Source organism: Calypte anna, chromosome 1 (genome assembly GCF_003957555.1).
Source record: "Calypte anna isolate BGI_N300 chromosome 1, bCalAnn1_v1.p, whole genome shotgun sequence".
NCBI classification, from domain to species: Eukaryota; Metazoa; Chordata; class Aves; order Apodiformes; family Trochilidae; genus Calypte; species Calypte anna.
The window spans coordinates 45,567,173-45,573,415 of NC_044244.1; positions in this window are offsets into that span (position 1 = coordinate 45,567,173).

The following is a 6,243-nucleotide window of genomic DNA, read 5'->3' on the forward strand; positions in this document are numbered from 1 at the left end:
CATCTGTAAATCTTTACTCAGCTCTTGCAGAGCTTGCCACATCTAAAACCAAAAAACATACTACAAAACACAGAACCACAACTCAGTCCTGAAAAACAACGTGCCTTCTGCACAACAGGAAGAACATCACCGACTCAAGTCACAGCAGGCAGTATCTGGCATATCCACAGAGGGGCTCGGTTCCAGGACAAATTAATCCATGTAGGATTAAAGCCCGCAAAGGGTGCTCCGAAGACCTCCACCAGCATAGCTGGAGATGCCTCCGACCCCATCACCAAAACTCTTAGCAGCAACACCAACCACCTGTGGTGTAGCTGCATCAAAATAGAATCCCTCGGTGCTGAGATGGCAACGTGAAGATGAGTAAAGGGACAGGGCAGTGGATTCATCTTGGAAAGCAAACAATGACACCTTGAACCTGCAGAGGGGCATAAGCAACCTCTGGAAACCAACAACAGCAAAAAAGGGGATGATACTTTCCCAGACTTGTAGAAACCAGCCTCAGCTATAAAGTGGAAGAGGTAAAAATGATCAAAAGAAAATAAGTAAGAGAATAAATAAGTAAATGGATGAATAAAACAAGGATAGCTGTAATGCTGTTTCATCCGTGTAATAAATGTGCTAGTGGTCTACTAACTTCACTGCAATAGTCACCAGACCCTGAGGTTCTACATCCTCTTCTGCCTTTCCTCCCCTTTCCTGGTAGCAACTTGCTTGGTTCTACACTCTCCACCCGGGAAGGTGAGGGACTCCTAAGCGGGTGTTGCTGTCACCAGTCCTATCCAACACGAAGCATGAGCTCTCAAAATCAAACGACACCCTTTGGCAAGTCAGAAGATGGCAGTAGCTGCAGTAATTTCTGTGAATCTTCCCTTTTGGAGTCCTCTGCTGTAGCAAGGTACAGAATCATGTATCGTCATGAGAAACCAAAAATATATAAAGGATTTAGGTAACAGACACCTTTCACAGCCTAATAGTATGAGAGGAAAAAGAGGAGCGGGGGAGTTATCTGAAAGAATCCCGTGTACTCTGCTGTAAATTATTCAGATCCACTGCACCGTGTGTTCACAAGCCCCTCAATATACTTTTCCCCAAGCCTCTCTGGGTTTCTTGAGGTCGTGCGTACACGCAGGGCTCCTCGTAGCTGTGTTAGGAGAGCAAGCAGGGTGAGTCAGACCTCCCACTTTCCACTTCCCTAAGTAGAGCAGTAGAGACGCCAGCTCATTAGGTAATTTGTGTATTCGGAGAGGGTCAGGGGAGGAAACCTCAGGGCACACATGAATTGGAAGGTGTGAACCTGCCTAATGGAAATCGCTCCTTATTTAAGCCAGAGATCGGTATCAAGGGGGTCACTACTGCATCGGGCAGTCATCAAAGAAATACTCTGTGATAAACCTCTTGGTGTCCTGCTCTCAGTTTATCAAACCACAAAATTCTGCATCCAGGCTTGGTCCTTCGAGTACTATATATCCATTGCAGGTGGCAATGATTACTTGACTTTCTTGTTAATGAGCTTTCTTTGTACAAAACCACTCAGTTAAATCTCCATTTACTCCAAGGTTTTTTACTTTTTCAGCCCTCTTGAAAGAGATCTGCCTGAGAACAGGTGAGTCCAGAACTTGCAAAGGCATCTAAATCACTTTCATTTGAATAGTCTGATAAAAGCTCAAAGCAGGAAACATGCCTTTGGAAATGCTTTTGGAAAAAAGAACTTACACGTCCCCTTGGCCTTTGAGGGTGGATTTTTACTGTGTTTTTCACACAAAGGTGTCCTGGAATATTCAGTTTAACTTGATATGCTCACCTTAAAACAGGGACGATGCTTATGTAGAGGGATAGTAATCTGTGGTACTTGGAAGACATTCTCAACAAAGTTACAAAATAAAAATGTGAGTTGATAAATGAGGAGAAGCTTGCTCATAGGCAAAGTCCAAGCAAAACCATTCACCACCAGTACAAGAACAAACAACATTGCAAACACAGCAGAGCAAGAGGAAATTTAAGATTTTATTCTCTTACCTCAGGAACACCAGGTGCAGGGCAATCACACTGACAGCAGTACTGAGCACACTCCAAATAAGTGGTTTCTTCTTTTCTTGAGTCACAAGAGTTGTTCTGTTTCGTGGGGGTTTTTTGAAGGAGAGTTAGGTGAGATCATCAAAAGATTTTGTACATGGAAGACAATTTAAGAGTTTTTTCTCTAATGCTGATCAGCATCATAATTCTATGATGTATGATATGTAAGCAAAACACTTCAAAACAGTAAGAAAGATCTATGGTGAGTGGAAAAAAACCACCATAGGCCTAAGATATAGGAAGAGTGACATCCTGCCTTGCACTTGTTAGGACAGCAGGGGAAATTCTGTGAAACGAAACACTTGATCTGAACTCCTTCCTCCTGCCCCTCCTGCCTCCGCATGCATGTCTCAAGCACTGCAGGAAATTCCTGCTGCCTGAACCTCATGACTCACCTTGCTGAGAGTATTCTGCCTGCTCAGCAGCCTCTGGAAACTGCACCCTTCCCTTCTTTCTGCCCCACCCGTCCCCATCCAAATTCAAGGTCTGGAGGAAGAGGCTGCAATCTCCATTGCTCCAAGTAAGCACCCAGCGCTCGGTTCTCACCCTTCCCTTCAGACCGAACCGAAACTGCCTCATTCTGCAATTCTGACCCCACCCTCTCCTGCAGCACCCAGTTAATTCTCCCTTTAAGCTCCGACTTCTATGCTTTTTTGTATTTTTAAAGCTGCCTTTAATCTTTCCCCATACAGTCTGCTTAGAAACCATAACTGTAGGAAAACAGGAAACTTCAAGCATAGCTTAGATGGGGTTAACAAAAAGAAGGCTGCTGGGAAGGCACGTTTGGCTGGGGCAGTGCACTGGCTCTGTAAAACACTGCAGCACTGTGAATTCTGGATGCTGCTTTGGGTCCTTCTCCCTCTTCCCTGGCCTTGTTTTGTTACAGCTCTCATGGTGACACACTCATGGTGACACACTTGTGTTGTGCCAGCACAATTGTCTCTGAAATCCATGCCGTGAGCTCGATCGAGGAACTGCTATGAGTGGTAACTGGGAGAAAAATAAAACCAAATGAAATGTCATTCTGTGGCTGCTAGGTTAGGAAACTTCAGAAAATTCCAGGCAGCTCAATTAAATGTCTCTGCCCGCCCCAAGGACGGGAAAAAAAAACGAATAGAAAAAAACTAAGAAATTATTAAGGTGACACAACAGAACAGAAGTTTGTTCAGGAATGAGAAACCCCATTCTGTCATTCTGGAGCTCATGAAAAAAGCACATCCAAACATTCGTTTTATTTGCATTTGTATTATCGTAACAACTTGCAAGCCAAGTGGAGGTGAGGGCATATTTGCATTGAGCCGTCTATAAACATGAAGAGTATGAGGAAGCCCATGCTCCATCGACGCCGCGAGCTAACTGAGAGGAATCAGTTATTTCACAAGTGCCTAAAGCCTCTTCTCTAAAGTGCATCCTGACTGATGTTAAATTTGCTGTCTGATTTGACACTGAAGGAAAACAAAAAGCAAAACAAGAAAGCGTGCAGATTTGTTGGAAGTGAAAGATAAAAAGTGTTGAGTTCAAGGTATTAAAAGGCCTCATAATGGGGTTCATTTTCATGCTTTACAGCTTGTTGCAAAATCTGAAATACAGGCACAGAAACAGAGCTACTGTTTAGCTATGATAAGCTATTAGTTAGTGGAGATACCACTGAGAACCAACTCAGAATTTACTTCAAGAGCGAAAGATACTTGCAGACCTTCCACACTGGTATGTCTATCAATATTAATCCCATCATCCCATGTCTCTAAACTGTTGTAAGTTCCCAGTATTTGCATAAGTACATGCTAAAAAATGTGTTTTGTGTTTTTCTTTGCAGATGTCCAGAAACCTTTCCAAATGCCACAATGGAAAATTTTACAGCTGATACAACACATGAACAGGTAAAACAATATGTGCAGTACTGAGTAAGCAAATAGAGCATCTTTTCTCTGTCATTAATATTGCCTATATTTTGATATTATGATTTAAAAAAACAAACATAAATTATCAGAGATATTTTGTTTTCCTCCCAAAGTATCCTATACCTCCTTGTGTACATTTTTACTTGGCACAGTTTGCTCCTTTTCAATAAAAAGCAGTCAAAATTCTTAAGTCTTAAGAAGAACCACTTTTCTTAGAGGGTGCAATTTAGATTAGTTTTAACCAGACATAATTAACATATTTGCTTCCAGATTAAAGAGTCTTTACATTCTGTTGATTCAGGGAATGTGTTTTTTTTCTGCATTCTTATGCAAAAGAGAGCTGCATTCCAGCTGTAAATGAAGGTGTGCATCTGACCATAAAGACAGGGCTGCCACCAGTGTGTCCATTTATTTTCTGCATGTCAGCTATTACAGGGCACTACAATAAAACCAGGGGGAGGTCTCCAGGGAGTGGAGGGGGCAATTCTACACAAGCCCCCTGGGCAGTGAATCCCAGCAGGTATTTTTCTAAAAATGTAGACATGAAGTCAAGAGCAGAGTCTTTCTTTGCACACATGGAACTTCTTCTCAAAACCATGAAAATAATCAAGATCTCACATGTTGCAAAACCGGTGTATAACCATTAAAACCAAATAGAAATGCATAATGAATTGAATGCTAATTAAATACAAATCACAGCTTGGAAGGAGTACAAGTACTACAGCAGCTTTTCTACATTCTTCTACAATTACTTTGAAACTCCCTTTCTTTAATTTGTGGTCATAACTAGAATTTGGTGGGTTTTTTCAATAGAACAACCTTAATTCTTTTTATTTTCAAGTAGCATTGCATAAAATTTCTATGAAAATTCCATTGCAAAAATCTACTTATAATGTTTTTTGGTTTTTGTTTTTTCTCTCTTGACAAGACTCTTGTCTTTCCAAGATCAAGCTCTTGGTAACACATGTCCTTCCAATCACAATCTCAGCTTCCCAGAACATGCTGTGTTGGGCCCAGCAAGGAACCCTGAAGATAATTAAAAGAGTAGAGCATGTCAGACAAGGAGAAACTGAGAGAGCTGGGACTGTTCAGCCTGAAGAAACTAAGGCTCAGGGAGATTTTATCAAGATGTAAAAATATCTGAAGGGCAAAGTAAAGAAGATGGAGCTAGATTCTTCTCAGTGGTGAAAGGCAAGAGACAATGGCCAGAAACTGTAACAGGGAAAATTCTATTTAAACATAAGAAAACCTTTTCACAGCAAGGGACGTGGTCCTGAGCAGCCTGTTCTACTTGATGCTGCTTTGAGCAGGGGGATTGGATACAATGACTTCAGAGGTGCCTTTCTACCTCAATTGTTCTGTGAATCTCTAAAGCTGAGATATTATTCCCACATTGCACAAAGACATTGACATCTTCAAATATGCAAAAATGGTATTTTTTTTTTTCTGAGTTCCCAGATATAACCATAGACTCTGGCTTTGCCCCAGCTTCGTGTGGGGATACAAACCATCCATATTCACACCAGTCATGTCTTGCATCAGGTTTTCTAAAGATGGGAAGGGCAGCCTAGTCAGGAGATGATGATCACAGAAGATGAGCTGCATGACTGGGACCAAGCAGTGCGTTCCTGCAGATGCAACCTGGTTTGGATACAACCTGAAAGACTAATGGCTCCATTCAGAATTCCCATGGGAGTGTGCATGACAAATTTAGGGTCTTGCTAAGCCCTGCAGATTATGTATTCTCCATGACTGCCATGTCTTGGCATGCAAGGTAGTTAAGGGAGAGAGGCTGTACTTAAGAGAGGCATTCACAGCTGGGTCAGCCTTGGATAAGGTACTGTCGTGGACAAGGTGTTGAAGTCCCAAAAGTATTGATTTCCCAAAACCTTAGCAGCTGAAGGATTCCTCTTCTCTCCCCACTGCTCTGCTTATGTTACAAGAAAAACTCAGATCATGGACTCTTTATCAAACAGCTAGAGATACCCAGCATTAGTCTAGTTAATGGAAATTATTATTAGGTAGATTTAAGCATGAGCAAACACCTGAATTTCAGAGAAGTTCAGATTTGTATCCCAAAACTAGCCTTTCCATTCCTATGGAATTCAGTGAACAGCAGAAGTCAAACTCAAAGTCATCAAAACTAATTTAACAATCACAAAACCAGCAGGATTATTTCATTGTCATCTGCCACTAACAATGATTTGTTATTACAGTTGGAGTAATTGTCTTCTGAGCTATTAGAAAAATGTCTCCCGTTCATAAC